Here is an 18,757-nt window from a genome sequence, read left to right as displayed (position 1 = left end):
CAACAAAAGACTGAGTCTGTCCTTTGAAGCTTTGAAGCCATGCATTGAATTCTGCTCTCTTGTTATGAAAGTTCTAAATGGCACTGTCTTCCAAGAGAAGTCTGTTTCATCACTCATAGTCTATTTTTATTGGGGCCACCTTCATGAATGATCTGAGCTAGACCTTCTGGATGACTTGTGGCAGCTTCTGTATCAGCACAAGGGGCTTCCCCTTGCACTTTGATGATGTGGAGATAGTGCCTCTCTTTAAGCCTCAGGAAGCGACCTCTGCTAGCTTCAAACTTTCTTCTGCAGCTTCTTCACCTCTCTCAACCTTCCTGGAATTGAAGAGAGTTAGGGCCTCGCCCTGGATTAGGCTTTGGCTTAAGGGAATGTTGTGGCTGGTTTGATCTTCTATCTGGACGACTGAAACATTCTCTCCATGTCATCAGTAAGACTAGTGAGACTGCTGTGCTTTTTTTAAATTTGTGTGCTCACTAGAAGAGCACTTCTAATTTCCTTCAAGTTTTCCTTTGCATTTACAACATGGCTCTCAGGAGGCCTAGCTTTTGGCCTATCTTGGCTTTCACTATGTCTTCCTCTCACTAAGCTTAATCATTTCTAGCTTTTTATTTAGAGTGAAAAATGTATGACTCTTCCTTTCACATGAATACTTAGAGGTCATTGAAGGATTATTAACTAGCATATTCAATACCGTTGTGTCTCATGGAATACGGAGGCCCACGAGAGGAAGAGAGATATGAAATAGCCAGTTGGCAGGGAAGTTAAAACATACAGATTTACCCATTAAGTTCACCGTCTCACATGGGCACAGTTCAAGGTGCTCCAAAACAATTACAATAGTATCATTGGAGATCACTGAACAGAGATCATTTTAACAAATAAAATAATAATGAAAATGGTTGAAATATTATGAGAATTAAACAGAGATACATGGTGAGCAAATGTTGTTGGAAAAATGGTGCCAACAGACTTGTTCAATGCAAGGTGCCTGCAGACATTTAATTTGTAAGAAATGTGATCACTATGAAGCATAATAAAACAAAGCACAATAAAACAGAGTATGCTTGTAGCATGCATTCTCTAACTCCCCAAATGGTTTAAAATTCACCAACATGAAAAAATATTACATATCTTGATGCTTTTTATACATCTTTGCCCCATTCCTTACACATCTGTACCCACTTATCTTTGAAGTCCAGCTCAACTGCCCCTTTTCTGCTCTCCCTTCCTTTTCAACCACAACAGGCAGAAGAAATCCCATCCCAGCTTCTCTGCAACCATAGAATTTTTTATATTGGAACAAAATATATTCTATAAATAATCAAAGACTGTTGTCTGACCTTATGAAAAAAGGATTTCTTTCTTTTCTTTTTGTTTTCATTTTCACATGACTTATAATAAATTAAATTAATTATGTGTTAGGCAACATGCATATAAGTGATGAGTAGAACAAACACTAAATTCTGTAAAAGTTTAAAGGATAAATAGACTATTCTTTCAATGTTCAAAAAGAATTTATGAAAGGAGGTGGTGGGATCATCTACAGGCCCCAGAGCATAACTTTATTCAAAATTAAATTAATGAAAGACAAAATTTTAATGCTAAGTTTGTTTATTCCTGGATATCACTCTCTATTTTATTATATCATTCCACTGAGATTACTTTCATGTCTATTTTCATATGTGAAGTCTATAAGAACCCTTATGTTAAAAGGAAAACAATTTCAAACCATTCTCTTCAAATGTCTTCTGCATTAATTTGATCTCTTTCCTCACTGAAAACAAGTCAACATTCAAGTTTCTTTAAATTTATCTTTTTTTAACTTTTTATCTTTAAACTGTTCTTATATAAAATAGTCATTAAACTCTTATATATTTCTTTTCATCTACTATTATAGCACAGAGATGACCAAAGGACAGAATGTGCTTCTCTTTTATTTGGATCTTTGGATGTTTTAATGCTTCATTAAGCTTTAAATAAAAAGATGAAAAATCCTGCATTAATAATTAGTATGTTGCAGTATTAATTTTTTATTACTCCTACTTATATCACATCACAGATAGTGTTTAGGTTGTTGGAATCATGGTTCTGTAAGAAATACAAGTTGCTGGCTGCAGGAATTAGATCAGAAGTATTAAGTAAGCTCTTTTATGCTGTCAGTCTGTGTTGGATCTAGTATGACACCTCCAGGCCCAAATCATTCAAGATCAGATATTTAAAAATTATTCCAATTTTCTATATGCATTCAAAGATTTTGCACACTAAAAGTAAGATATTTTTCATATGAAAATTCTGAATATTGATGAGAACAACTTGAAGGATAAAGTGGATGACAACAGGGATGAAGAATCAGTAGTACTTGAGATATAAAATGTTTGATTTAATTTCAAGCTTTGAATCTTGAAAAATTTTATCTAGAATTTGTAATTTTTACTCAAATCTGACACTTGAAGTTAATAATCTTATAAATAATGAAAGCATAACATTTTTTGAAATGTATCTCATAAAAGAAAAGTTAGACCTCATTCAAAAAGATGTATGCACCCCTATGTTTATTGCTGCATTGTTTACAATAGCCAAGACACAGAAGCAACCTAAGTGTCTACCAATTGATGAATGGATAAAGAAGATGTGGTACATATACACAGTGGAATATTATTCAGCCATAAGAAATGAAATCCTGTCATTTGTAACATGGATGGATCTAGAGATATTATGCTCAGTGAAATAAGCCAGGTGGAGAAAGACAAATACCATATAATTTTGCTTATTTATAGAATATAAATACAAAGCAAAACAATGAATAAAATAGCAGTAGACTCATAGACACTGAGAAGTGACTGTGATTATCATCAGGGAAGGGTTGGAGTGGGTGGGTAGGGAGTTTGAGGGAAATGAAAAGGCACAAAAATTTCAATCACATGTAGGTTTGTCATGGCGGTGGCAGTACAGCATGAGAATACAGTCAGTGATTCTGTAACATCTTCCTATGTTGACAGGTAATAGCTGTACTAGTGGGTGGGGTGAAGATTTAATAATATGGATAACTGTTGAACCAGTATGTTGTATACCTGAAACTAATATAAGATTTCATATCAACTGTACTTCCATTAAAAAAAAAAAAGAAAAAATTTAAAAACAGAAGGAAAAGTTTTAATTTTTCTACTTATTAAACACGAGAAAGCGAAGAAAATTGGAAAAAATATCACAGCAAGATCTGTAGAGCCCCTTTGGTTAATTACGTATTTGCTTTATCTCTTTAACATTTATTTCCAAACTATTATATCAATGGTATCTTAATTGATTACTGATTGAGAACTGAGAATATAAAGCTTGTTTTGACTATAGCCTAAGAATAGATGCTACAATACCAAGCAGGGAGTGTCAGGCAGTATTTTAATTATTGTCTCCAGAAGGTTAACTGTAAGTGTCTAAATCTCAAAGGTTAGATTCCTGCCATCAACAAAGGAAAAGCAGCCCCCATTGCCTGCCCAAGAAACAACTGAACCAGACTCTACCATACTAATACTAATGAAGACAAGAACACATGGGACACTGTCTCTTTGTTTCCTATGTCAGAGCTTCATCAGAGGTTTGCCTTTGAAATGAGATATAACCAATTTAACAGAAGTAATATCCACTAATCATGAGGGAGCCGGCAAAGTGTCATAAAAAAAATATAAAAGGAGAAAATCAATTTTTGTTCTTTAGGAGACACATAGCCCCTAGGTTTTCTCAAATCTGCATGTAAATTGAAACAAGTGTCAGAAAAATACAGTAAAGAAGCTTAAAAATTTTTAAATCTAGAAGACTCGGTTGCATGTCACATTTTTCTCATGTTTATGTCAACCACCTGTAAGTATATAAATATTTGAATATCCCGATTTCTAATGAAATAAATATTTTTAAAAGTAGATTTTAAAAGAATTTGAATTCTGAAGTATTTATTATGAGGTAAAAAGCATGTGTCTTGATATTTAAATGTCACCTACCTTTAAAAAGGCTGGCATCCTTTAAAACTCTGAAGTGATGTTGGGTTCCAAACACAGGATGTTCCCAGATAGACCCAACAGAACTGGAAAGACAAACATATACAAAGACGTAATGTCAAATATTTTTTATAATATATACTTATCTTAGAACATATTTGCTTAAAAGCTGCAAAGATATTTCAGAGTTCTTGTATACTCCACATCCAATTTCCCCAGTTGTTAGCTTTGCACATGACAATGGTTCCATTGTCACGACTTTTGATACACCATGCTACAAGAACTGAAATGAACCAATATTGATACATTACTCTGATTTCATTAGTTTTTCTCCTAATATCCTTTTTCTGTGCTGGAGATCATATCGAATTTAATCTTTTAAATTAAACTTCCTCTGGATAGTTACTCAGATTTTGTTGGTTTTGATGACCTTGGGAATTTGGGAGAATAATGATCAGACATTTATAGAATGTCTTTCAATTGGAATTTATCTGATTTTTCTCGTGACTAGACCAAGGGGATATGGAAGGTTTTTTTCAGTCAACTGGTTTTTGGAGGTGGGCCAAGAGGTCGCAGCACCCTCATCATTTTATATGAAGGGTCCACATCATCAGCATAATGTTTGTTCTTTCTTTCCGCACTGTGCCTTTGGAGCAAGTCAGCAAAACACGGCCCACAGTCGGGATAGGGAATCAAGCTCCAACTCCTTGGGGGGAAAATATGTGCAAAACTTAATCAGAATTTTTCCGCAAGAAAGATTTGTGTATCCTTCCCATTTGTTTGTATATTCATCAGTCATTTAGTAATGTACGTATGTCAGTATGAACTCATGGATATCTCTTTGTATTTTGGGTTATAATCCAATACTGCATGATTTATTTTGTTGTTCAGATTGTTCCAGCTTTGGTCTTCGTGAGCTCTCTTACCTGTCTTTGTGACCTTGTGACATTTTGAGTCAGTTTGTTTCTGGAGCACTTCCTTACACTATAGATAGTTCATGCTAATCTTGTATATGCCCTGCTTCAGCTGTAGACTCAGCAATATCTCTGGGGACCCTGGCTCCTTTAAGTGGCAAATGGTATTAGAAAGAAGTACATGGACACTAGGTGTATTCCTTATTACTGAGGTACTTGCTTCTATGACTCTTCCAAGGACTGAACTAGGAATTATAAGTACTCATACTAACACATTCGCACACCATCCATAATTGTTTCTGTTAGGCTAAAATAAGCATTATTTTACATTGATATCTCTGACTCGAATTCCATAATATATTTCAAATAAACACTGTCTTGGGTTTAATACAGCATATTATTGAAAACACATCCTACATTTCTGTTTGAAATGTCCTATATGAGTATTTTATCAATGGTGACTCTAAAAAAGATGCCCACACAAATGAGAAATATGTGCCTGGGGTCCGATTCTGAAGAATCTCTCAGAGAGTTCATGGACATTTACTGTCATTTGTTCCTACTAAAGTTCCTCATGCTTAAAAAAGGAAAATAGCCCTTAATACTGTGTGCTCAGAACCACAGCTGCCTGATCATTTTTTATCATGTGTCATACACTGAAACAATAAAAAGAGCAAGAAGAAATATGTATTACTAAAAACAAAACAGATATACAATTGTTGATACACTCTATTACTATGTCCATGCTTTCATGTAGTTTTTTTTAAAATCAGAAAGTCTGATTTATATCAATTTTATCTATATGAGAATTCTTACTTTTAATGAATTTATAATATAATTAAAATTAATATCTACAAATTAACCATTATAACTAACTTGTAATCAGAATACACATAAATGTTTATCATCATTGTTACCACAAAAAATGGGTGGAAATATAGTTAATAGCAGGCTACATTAATAATACAAGGAAGTTAACTGTTAATTTCTGGAAGTATAATCAACTCATTTATTGAGTCTGTTATTCTGGGGTTACTGTGTATTTGTGTTCCACAAAAGTGCATATGTTCACACCCTAATCCCCAAGGTAATGGCAGTTGGAGGTGAGGCCTTTAGGAGGTAAAGAGATCAGTGCCCTGGTAAAGAGAGACTTGAGAGAACTTGCTTCTTTTTACTCTCTTCCAAGGAGAAGACAGCCATCTACAAACCAGAAGGGTGCCCTCACCAAGACCTGAATCAGTCAGCATTTTGACATTGGAGTTCCCAATCTCCAGAGCTGTGAGAATTAAGTGTTTGTTATTTTTGCCACCCAGTCTATGGTAAGTTGCTATATAGCAGCCTGAGCAAACTAAGACATCTGGCAAATAACAAAGGTCTACCTGTTAAGCAAAATCTTAAAAGAAAAGATTAAAATGTTAAAATAAGAAGGAAATTCAAAAGAAATCCTAAGCCATTCCCTATTTTTAAATTGATTGTTTCTTAGTTCTGAAAGTCAGAAGTCTGAAATCAGGATGAATGGGCTGAAATCAAGGTGTCAGTATGTTAGAGTAGGTACACATCAGCAGGAGAAAGGGGCCAGCCCATCACCAAGGAGGACTCCTCCCTGGCCAATCCCTAAGCCCTCCTTAGTTCCCAGTTCCACAGTCAAGGACACCTAGCTTATCAGGAGTCCCAGACAGTCAAGGACACCTAGACTGTCAAAGAGGCCCAGGACCACAGGGGCTTCCCTGATTACAGGGCATAAGCAAGGTCCAAAGACTTGGTCCAGAAGTAACGCCACCTCATTAAAATAACAACTAAATCTAATTAACATTGTGGTCTTGCCCCACCAGGGGGCTTCACTTAGGTATTTATTGGCACAGTGCCTGCACACTGAGAACAGTTATATAACCTAGAGCTGCCAATCAACCTGTCAATCAAAAGACGCAAAACACACGGCAGGACTTTCTGCCATTTTAAGAAAAAATAAAAGCCAACCTAACCCTAATAACAATCTTGTTCTGGTTTCCAGATAGCCACTCTCCACTCTTTCTGAGTGTAGTCACTCTTGGCTTAATAAACTCCTGTAGTTTAAGACTGTCCTAAGTCTTTCTCTTGATTGAATTATTTCCTTTGAAAGAACAAGAATCAGGAAACACAACATATTCAACCAATAACACTTAAGGCTTTCCTCCTATCTAACTATAAAGAGGGTCTAGGGAAGAATCCATTATTTGCCTCTTCTAAATTCTAGCAACTTTCCAAATGCTTTTGTGTCTTGCGGCCACATCATTCCAGTTGTCAAGAGTAGCATCTTCAAATCTCCATCTCCATTTCACATTGCTCTCTTCTCTGAGTGTATCAAATATGCCTACATTTAAAAGGATACAAGGTCCCTCACAGTGTTTCGACTTACGATTTTTCAACTGTAGGATGGTGCAAAAGCAATACATATTCACCAGAAACTGTACTTTGAATTTTGAATTTGGATCTTTTCCCAGGCTGGCGATATGCAGTACAGTCCCCTCCCGTGATGCTGGGAGGTGGCAGCGAGCACACTCCCAGTCCCACACGATCAGGAGGGTCAGCAACTGGTACACTGACAACCGTTCTGTTCCCACACACTCATTCTGTCTTTCAGTACAGTATTCAATACATTACATGAGACAGCCAACTTTTTTAAATAAAATGGTCTTTGTGTGAGATGCTTTTGCCCAATTGTAGGCTAACGTAAGTGTTCTGAGCACGTTTAAAGCAGGCTAAACTAAGCTATGATGTTCAGTAGGTTGGCTGTATTAAATGCATTTTTGACATATTTTCAATTAACGATGGGCTTATTGGAACTGAAATAAGTCTCATCATAAGTCAAGGATCTTAGGTGTTATTGTCAAGGATTTGTATGTGATTGCATTTGGTGCCCATCCAAATAATCCAAGATAATCTCTCTACCTCAAGGTCTCTAATTTAATCATACCTGCAACGATCTCCCTTGCCATATAAGATAAATTTCATAGGTTTCATGAGTTAGGACATGGCTATATCTGGAGAGGTTATTTTTCAGCCTGCCACAGACCAACTCATAGATTTCCTTCCTAACACTTCCATAGAGAAGAAGAAAATTACTAAAATAAAACAACTTTCTTGTAAGTCTATTTTACATTAAAACAGTGTAATAGCTCTGGCAGCAATAGAAATGCAATCAAACACAATGAAAAAATGTTTTAAACTATTAAGACAATATGAACAGGTATAATTTTAACTTTCTTAGAGAGATAGTTGGATATTACTTAATAATGTAACTTAAATAATTGATTATCTTCCTTGTGGATGAGGACTAAAGATAATCTACAATTATGCTCTGATAATGTGAATAAAACTACAGAACCAAAGTTTCAGAATTATGGCTCTGTAACTTTTAGAAAAATCTTAATTAAGAAAGCCTGTAGAACAATTTTAAGGGGAATACCTCATATAGTCTCTCTAAAGCATCCTACCATTTTAAATTATTATTACTAATACAATGTATCTCTTCTGTCTGATCAGTTTTCAAGAAAGGGACCAGCAATAAAGCAAGGAGATAGGGAGCTAATGACTTAGGAAATTATTAGAGACAAATAAAGGCATGAATGGCTTCAGTGGGCTTTAAATTCCCAGTACTGTTAAGCAAATCTACACATGAGGGCACATGAACTAGGAGTAAGATAACTGCATACAATGGGTATGGAGAAAGGGTTACCCTATCTATGGAATGGGAATTAGAAAAAGCTTCTGCCCCCCCAGTTTTGTAAAGCTTCACAAATACCAGAGATCATAGAGAGGAAGGAAGTCATCCTGGGGAAAGCACATGGCAAGTGTGGACCTGATGTGTGTAAGAGGCCCAGATTCCTACACATGTATGGTATGGGGACTCCAAACCAAAATATTATGGCACTAGTGAAGCCAGTGAAGGCTCAGTTGTCTTGACTCAGATAGGTATGATATTCTTAATTGTGGTTGTGATATAATAACCATACATGCGTAGGAATCAGGCCTCATACACACATCAGGCCGCAAGACACAAAAGCATGTGGAAAGTTGCTAGAATTTAGAAGAGGCAAAGACAAACACAAAAATGTCTTGAAGAGATTCTTTCACAATCTAGGACCCTAGATTCCCATAATAGGGAAAACATAAATAAAATAAGAGGAGGCAAATATCATAAATGAAAGACAGCAGAAGTAATAAAATAGAAAATTTGTTTCTTAAGAACTAGAAATAATTGAACAATCTGTAGAAGGCATATAATTAAAGTCTTCAGAGTTAATGGAAGGAAAAAAATTGTAAGGCAAGAGCATGTTAGAAATAAACAACTATATATGTAAATATATATATACAGTTATATATAACAAATATACAAATATGTATTTCTAGAAGGGGTCTTGTGGGCCATGCTTAAATAATCCTAATACTCATTTGGTAGAGCAAAACTCATGAAGTACACAGACTACACTGGAAAGATAAAATGCGTAAGTTATTTTCAGATACAAAAACCTATTATAAAATTATAGAAGAAAACACTGTACTGCTACTGGCGCAGATCAAGCCCAAGTACTGCATTAAGTATGAGAAAAAAGATAAGAAATAAACCATACCAATTTGGAAATTATATAGGGAGCAGATGCCCCAAAATCAATGAGAAAAGGACTGAGTATTAAATAAGTGGCTCTGGAACAATTTGCTATTCATATGCATGAAATGAAAGTAGATTTCCTTTACCACATTATGCACACAAAAAACTTTCAGATGTGTAGAGAAATAAAAGCCTAAAAATATAAAAGAAAATATAGAATGTTTGTGTGAAATATGAATAAAAATTTCCTTTAAGTGAAATGGTAAACACACAAACCAAAATAATGATAAACTTGAATTCAAATTAAAATCATTGATTAAAAATTAAACTTCACAAACAAAAGGAAGCTTTCTTGGTAACTGAGAAGCTATTTCTAATTCATGTAACAAAGTTTAGAGTATAGGTTATATTAACAATTTCATTCATCAGAAAATATATTGACTTTACAAGGACATAAGCTAAACATTTATAGAAAAAAAAAAGCAGGACTTCAAATAAGCATATAAAAAGAAATTCCACATCAGCCATTATCAGGGAACTGCTAAATAAGACAGCAATAACATATCATTTCATAGACTGGCAACTAAAAATTTGTTTTTGCCTGAATTTATTAATAATTAACAAGGATGTGGAGTGATGAAAACTTTCATATAGTGTTAGAAGTGAACACTGATACAACAACTTTGAAAATCCATTTGGTAATATCTAGTAAAGCTGAAAATGCAGGTAAGCTTTGTCCCAGAAATTTCACTCCTATATGTATATACTAGACAAGTTCTTGCATATGTGCACAGAGAGATGGACAAGAATGTTTACTGCAGCTTTTGTTCAAATACATAAAAAAACTGACATTTTCAAAAATATTTCATTCACAATAAAGGCAATACAACTAATTGCATTATTTAACTATTTTAACTATCAAATACATAAAAAATTTAATTATAGTTTATTGGAAAATATTTTAATATTTTTGGTGTCTATATGTGCATACACAATTGTACATATGGATGTCTGTGATGAGTTTATATGATGCTAGATAAGACAAGTGATTAGAGGTTTGTTTTATTATATACAACCACAATTAAGAATATCATACCTATCTGAGTCAAGAGAAGCTATCATAAAAACACACCAGCATTACGAAGATGAGTTAAGACTACATAAGTGTTTGAGAACACACTGGTCCAGTACCATGAGTTTTAATAAGAGGACAACACTAGAATCAGGAGAAATATATTTAGTTAAGACTTTTAGATGTCAAAGAAATAAGACCAGACATCCACTTATCAGGAAAGACAATATATCAAAGCATTAAATATACTTTTTTTGTGTTCTTCTACCTGCTTCTGGCATAAAGATAAATCCCCTTTTAAGGAGATATCCTCCTTCACTGTGAGATAGTGCAAGAGATGTACAGCAATGAAAATAAATGACACCAGAGAAATGTATGCTGAGGAAGTGTCAAAAAAGCAGGTAGTAGTTGCGCTTCAACAAGACCCAGGGCACTAGTTCAGGGTAAGTACAGTCTGCAAGTAATCCATGATGCTATTTCAGCTATGGTAAGAAAACTCAGAACTAATATCAGCTGAGGACAAGTAGTTATCAAAAGTAGGGTAAAAGGACTCGCTGTAAAAATTGTGCTTGGACATAGACATATATCTCATTTCCAATCTTCCTACCAAAATGAAAAGAATTTGCAATAGAGCTGAAACTTGCATTAATGCCAGATAGGAGGGAAGAAGATCAGAGATAAAACCCTGCCAAAAATACAAATGAGCCTTTTCAAGAATAATCCCACAATACTGATAATAATTTTCTTCCAAAAATTATTATGGAAGAAAATAGGTAAAATACTCTGGCAAAAATCTGATGAATATCTTTTGAATTAAAAGACAGCAATGTGGTGCATCTGTTGAGCCCTGCACTTAGAATTCCTTTAAAGGCTTTGTTTCTAGAACTTTCAAAAGTGGGCACACTGTGAGGTCCACCAACAAACCATAGTCAAATCATATGGAACATTCGCAGGCAGCTAAGTTCTGTCCTGATACAGCTGAGCATTACTGGGGAAGGAGGCCCATCCAAACAGAACACTACATGTAGAAATCTGGTTACTGATGCAGCAAAGAAAATGTATTAACAGGTTTTCCCCTGCAAGACTTCCCAGGACCTTGATACCCTCCCACATCCACTGAATAGTGAACATGGATGAATATCACAGTCACCAGCTTTCTAACTTCAGATCCTAGAGCATGTACCATGAATCAGAGAGGAATATGTTGACTTTTGCAATACATCTTAAGCTTATTTTGAAACTTCTGCATTCTAAAAACATCAGGAGTCCTGGGAAAGAAAATGCAATATAAAAGGATAGAGTACTTAAAATGGAGAACATATTGAAAAAAAACAATGTGTTAAAGAGAGAAAGGAAGATACATGCTAAAGTGACATGAGTGTTTTTATTAAATAAAGAGACTATGGGCTAAATGAAACAAAATATAAGAGATAAATCATTAAAAGGAAAGAAAAGACATAAATACATGTCTGAATTAAAGTAACTGGTAGTATTAAAACATTTAAGATAACATTAGCAATTTCCCATGAAATGGAGTAGAAATTTTATTATGATAATGTTAACATGTTAGTTTAAAAAGTAATATACACAGAAATATGAAACACATTTTTTATATTAGTGGATGAATCTGAAAGACAGTAAAAGAGGTATTCTAAAGTGAGGTGTAAAACTGGACTTATATTACTTAGAACAGTGATATGGGTCATAGAAAAGAAAAATTAATCAATGATATGGAAGAAAGAGCTTTGAAGCACATGCCTACACACACTCCCCCATGACAACCTGACATACAGCAGAGCAGATGCGCAACACTAGTAGGGAGCCACAGACTGTTCAGTAAGCAGCACTGAGAAATTTGATCATCTCTAATTTTTAAAATATTTTATCTCTACCTCACTCCATATGTAAAAATAAATTTTGGGAAGATTAAGCCCTTAAATGTGAAAGATCAAAATATAAAAATTTTACCAAAATAAGATATATTTATTAACTTGAGATAGGAAATTATTTGAAAAGTACTAAAATATTCTACCCATACAAAAGCAGGCAGACAAAGTTCTATTAATATAGTAAATATTTTTGTTCATCAAGAGACATAAAAAATAAAAAAGGGCAAAATCTGAGAAAAAAATACTTGTCGTAGATACAATAATCATTACCCAGATTATATAAAGTAACTCTAAAATGCAATTAGAAATAGACAATTATTATACAATTAGCTGAAACTCATACATTGTTGTTTAAGAAAAAACAGTAAGAGAAATTACTTATAAAACTATTTAATGATGACCTAACTTACTAGTAAAGAGATCAAAGCACATTAAGGCAAAGCACACAAAAGTACAATTTGCAAATAAGTCGGTAAAAACTAAAAGGCATAAAAATGGCCAGTGTTGAGAAAATGGGGAACAATTTCAACATTCATACAGTACTGGCAAAAACAGATTGGTACAGGCCTGCTACAAATACTTTGTCACTATCCTGAAAACAGTAACAGGTGAATGTCACTCAACCCAAAACTCTGATTCTTAGGCATAAAAAAATGTACCAAAAAAATTGGACACTTAAGGATACATGTCTTAATTATAACACTTATATTTAAGTATAGTTAATTATACTTAATAATAAATATAATACTTAAGTATAAATAATTCTTAATACAGGTTGCAAACAGAATATAAGTGTCATATACTTTTTCTGAAAGTGACATATCCTGTTATATCAAGAAAGTCTAGGAAGAGTAAAATGAATATTGAAAATTAAATGTTTTATTTTTCATTTTAAATGCCCATTGCTGTATTCTACTTCTTGGTAATGGTAATTAGAAAACTCTACATTTATAATTATAAACACGTATGGTAATGTTAATAAAGTTGAAATGTGGTATACTCATTACATCAACTAAAACAAAAGTGAAAAGGAAAACAAGATATAAACACAGAAATGGAAAGATACATCAGAGAGTTATAAATGTACAAAAAATACCAGAGGAAAGAAGATGAGAGGAAAAACTATATATATATACATATACAAATACATTGTTCCCATTATTAAATTATGTATATCTTATTTTCTAAAATACTTATAGTGAGGTTATGTATCAGTAGAAGGAAATGATGCATGTGTTTAAGAAAGCATTAGTTCTAAAAACAGATCGATGGATGAAAGATAAAGCCACTAAATATAAAATTATTTTATATTTTCAAAATAAAATATATTTAGGATTTTGAAAATATTTGTTTAAAATTGCTTAAAAATTAGTTAATATTTATGATGGCAAATAATGTTTAAGTATTTCCCTTGGCTAACATTTATTTACATAGTATTATATTTAAAATTCTGCTGACACTCAAAAATCTGTCTTCAATAATTATAAAATATACATTCTATACTTTCAGATTTATCATTCTGATTGCAAAGTCACATTTTATTCCCTTGAAAATATTTATGCTAACAGGGAATTTATAACATTTCCAAAACAAAGTTAATATTATCAACCAGGAAAATACAGAAATACTTTGAAATAGCAAATGATTTAGAGCCTTCAAATTAAAGCCCCTCTTTAAAAAACCACAGGACTAACAACCTTGAACTCTTATCAAGTTACTGATACCTAATCTATATTTAAGACTTACTTCTCAGGAAACATGTAAAGCCAGAGTTTTTGTTCAGTTTTTCTAACAATAAATTAGTAGCAGATTAAAATTCAGGACACAGGCATTGTGGTATTTCATTTAAAGAACAAAAAGGTCTAGAATTTCTATTTTGATTATTCGTGTTTCTCAAAATCTTCAGCTTTCTAATGTCAATATAAATGTATCTACTCAAATTGGTAATCTGAATTTCTCAAGTTAATATATCTCTTGTGTTTTGTTCATTTGTGTTTGTGGAAATTATGTGGGTATTGGAAGAGCACATATTTCGAATCACACAGTAATACTTACTGAGCTGGACAGACTAGTACCATCTCTCTAGTTCTACCCTGTTAATTATGAAAAGAAGGAAAGGCCAGAGAGAGAGAGAGAGGGAGAGGGGGATGGCTTCAAATTAAAGTCACCTGCTGACACATCACAAAAAGCAGTGACCAGCAAAGACACATCAAATACGATGCCCACACCTGCTGCCATAAATTGTGAAGGACACCAGTCCGTTAAAATTTTCTTCTTGTTTCTTTTTTACCCCTGACCAGTCATGTTACCACAATATAGTAAATGATTCCCTTGTTTATACCCTATCCTTCCTTGTTTTTTGTTTCTTTATTTTCATTTTACCAGAAACTGAGCAAAGACAATTCTTTCCTCTTCTAGCAACCAAGTGTCATCAGGGCACTGGGGCAGAGAACATCTCACAGTGTCACAGATCAATGTCATAACAAATGCCCAGTCTCCAACCTCAGGGAGGTCTTCCATACTTCCTAGCAGTTCTGTCATGGTATTTTCATCAATTTTCATGATCATTCCCTACAGCAACTCTTTCTGGAGCTACCCTGGGGGAGTACACAGTCCAAGCAGGTATTTTTCTGGGCCCCTATATAATCGATTTCATGAAAATCTGTACTAAAAACCAATGGGTTCATCTAGGTATAGTGATTTACTGATGCAGATCAGAGAATAAGGATAGAAAAGAGGTATTAATGTATTTGTTTACTGCCCAAACAGTGCGTGTGAAGGTTCTTCCTAGTATCTGAGCATGATCCCTTCCTGTTCAGGTTCAGGAACCATCTCTTGTTCTTGACTATCAGCTGTGCCATTTCCTGGCTAATTAAACATGTTCTGCCACAGAAAAAAGTAGCAGTGGTATTGCTGCAATGGCTCTTTGGAGTCCTTTAGTATTGAAATAATATAGATTTCTCTTCTGAAGTTCTCTGATAACTCTTAATGAAGTTTATATCATTATCATCCTTTGGATCATCCATGAGTATTGACTTCCAATGACTCTCTCAAAGTCTGTTGTGTCTGTGCTTTGATAATGATAAACATGAACACAATCATTTTTTAGTTAAAGTAGAAAGATGGGAAAGATCTTTTTTTTAACATGTTAAATTGCTGCTTGGAATTTTATAGTGTCTATGTAGAATAATACTTTTCTTGGACTAAAATTCCATAATCTCTGAATTCCTAAAATGTGATATTTTATAGTGTTAGCCTCATCCCTGACTTCCTATCTTGCCACCAGATGGGAGAATGGGCATGGACCATGGCAGAGCAAGAAAAGCAGCCTCACTGTCACAAGGAAAACCTGTCCCTTGATCAACATGGTATAAGACCACCCTGGGTAGCTTGTGTCATTACACTGGTTGGAAGAAAAGAAAGAAGATGAAAAAATTAGGAGGGTGCTTATCATTACACAGCAATAGTCTGAAAAGCCCTTGGGGAGACAGGCTCAGTCAACCCTGGAGGACTGCTTGACACAAGACCTGGACCTTGTCTACACGGGGTCACCTTCTAACATGCCAGTGTCCAGGGGCATACTCTGCCAATATGGTTTTGAAGTACCAGTTATTCCTGTTACCAGAGGGAGACAGAAGATTATGAGGTAGTCACTTTGCCTACAGGGACACAGGTGGGGCGAGATCTGGTGTGCCCTATCCTGACGTACTGTCAGCCTTGGCTATTCTCAGACACTGGAGGAGGGCCCCGTGAAGCATAAGGCTAAGATCAGGGCCTGCTTGCCCTAAGCTAAGTGCTGTACCCCTCAATTAAAACCTATTTGTGTTTTCTTTTTTATTCTCTACAGCACCTTCATCTTCCTCACCACCATTTTCATTGAGTCTAGATCATAATTTCTACTTTAGTGTGAACATTAAAGATATAAAGCAGAATTCTCTCATGTTCAGTTTACCAACATTTACAACTCATAGACTCTCTGTAGCCCTATTCATTTTTAATTAACTTCATCAATCTATGGTAATTGTGAACTTTGAAGTCAGGATGATAGAGTGCCTCAAAGCACAGTGTCTAATGTTACATAGAATCAACATTTTACTGTACAGATCGAACATCATTTTCCTTACATATAAAATGGATGTCATCTAGTTCATGGAGTTGTGGTGAGATTTAAATGCAAAATAATGTCTGTAAATTACAGTGCCTGGAATATAGAGCACCCAAAGCATTATAGAGGAAGCATATTTGTTCTTAAGCAATAAAAGGCATGCATTCGTTTTTTTCTTTTCTGATTTAAGGATATAAAAATTTTGCTTTGTTAAAGTTTATCTTCTAGGATGAGGAAAAGCTAAAGCCAAAAGAAATTAAATTATACTTTAGCTATGTGATTTGGGAGCAGAAAAATGAGTCTGTCCACATAGTAAAGAAAAACACTTAAACAAGCTCCCGAAAGAGGAATGAAACCTTGACTATCCCAGAAAGTACTGGCTCAACACAGAGGCAACACATGTAACATGAATAGAGATGATGTTATTTATTATTCACCTAATTACATACTGCTTTATTTGTATTTATCTATGCAAAATTTGTATTCACATGATGGACATTTTCCCAAGGAAGGAATTGGGACATTATAATTCCATAGGTGAACAAGTATACATAAATATGCATGTGGTATTTCAAATGAAACAGGCTTTGCTCTTTAGAATTCTTCATAATACATAAGGACATCCATGATAAAGAATTCATGAAATAAATTAGGTCCACCTAACTCTAGGAACAATTACGCGGATGCCATTAAACCAATTTACATTACATTGCATGGGTACTTGTACGAATAATGCAGTCATGGGGTCTCACTTATCCCAAATGGCTTAAAGCCATGTAAAGAAATATCAAGTCATATTTATTGGAGTATTACATAGAGACTGTGTACAAAGATGTGAAGGAGCTCATTAGATGCAGACTTTAATTAATACATTAACTGAAGTGCAAGTGAAACATAGCTCTTCAGTGATTCTAATATTTAGCAAAAGGGACTTCTTTGTCAATATTTTAGGAAGACAATGTAATTGCTTACAGATAACTACATGTGTGACTAAGATATATAATACAATATCTGACAGGTAGACATGAACTAGATTAAAAGGACCATCTGTTGTTTTATCATAGGTACACATAAATATATTGCATTTGGTTTGCATTATTTATTGTGCAGTTTTATTGTCTACTTTCCAGAAGTCTTTGCTCTGCTGTATCATTTGTATGACAAGCAAGCAAGCTTGCTTTCGTTATCCCTTCTCTTTCTACCAGAGCATGTTATTTTTAACAAATGGTTCTCTATCTTGGGAGGAGATGGGAAGAGCAGAGGGGATGGTGTGTTTCATGTTCCTAATAAGCTTCTGGTAGCAGAAAGCTCATTAAAAAACATAATCCCTACAGGAAATGTTTTGTTTCCACTTTTATCAATTAGAATTTTGAACTTTAACTGTGTTTGCAACTTAATGGGCAATTGAACAGGGGAAGCAGAATCATTGATAGACATTAATATTTTATTATATTAATATTTAATGATATTTTATCTTAGTGATATATATTAATTGCATTTTTAAACTCATCCTTTTTGCTAATCCCTTGCCAGTTCTGAAATTTGCATATATAACGTTTAACATTTTATTGTTTGAATGGGATGAGTAAATGGAAGCAATATTATAATTTTAAAGCTCATATTTATGATTAGGTCTTTTAGTAAACAGCAAAGAAAGGACATTTAATGTATGCCCTCATTCAACGTCTAGATGAATGGAAATCCTAGTCCATGTATTAGGTAGCACACTACCAAGTGATGGAGATTCTTCATGAAGAAATACAAATATTAACTATTGTGATGCTGACCTATGACACTCAGGTACCATTTTGCTAGCAATATTGGGTTAGTACCTAGAGAAGGAGCCAGCCAATTCTTCTGTAAAGAGTCAGATACTAAATATCTTCGGATTTGCAAAGCTATATGGTCTCTTTTGCATATACTCCATTCAACCTTTTTGCTGGAAAAGTAGCCATAGGAATACTTGAATGAATGTAGCTGTATTCCAGTGAAACTTTCTCTTCAAAAAGAAGTGACCAGGCTGATTTGATCTGCAGGCCATCGATGACTATTAAGCTAAAGGGAATTTGATACCTCTAGAAATGGGTTTCCTTTCCAATATGAGACTCACTTTTATGATGCATTAATCAATATGTAAGCCCATAAGACACAACAAAATTGGTAAGGACTTCATGTGTATAGTCCAATATTGCCTATT

At 34.2% G+C, this 18,757-nt stretch overlaps 1 protein-coding gene across 2 annotated transcripts in view; it reads right to left on the bottom strand.

The window, feature by feature from the left end:
* The window catches only part of CDH12 (cadherin 12), a 996,051-nt gene that overhangs the window by 677,981 nt on the left and 299,313 nt on the right, over positions 1-18,757 (bottom strand). For both annotated transcript variants that reach the window (XM_036896727.2, XM_036896726.2), the window contains exon 2: positions 3,996-4,078. The gene's annotated coding sequence lies outside the window, so the exon portion shown is untranslated. The remainder of the gene's footprint in view (positions 1-3,995; positions 4,079-18,757) is intronic.

This window comes from Manis pentadactyla, chromosome 2, assembly GCF_030020395.1.
Source record: "Manis pentadactyla isolate mManPen7 chromosome 2, mManPen7.hap1, whole genome shotgun sequence".
Classification (NCBI taxonomy): domain Eukaryota; kingdom Metazoa; phylum Chordata; class Mammalia; order Pholidota; family Manidae; genus Manis; species Manis pentadactyla.
This window is presented reverse-complemented; position numbering and strand designations above follow the sequence as displayed.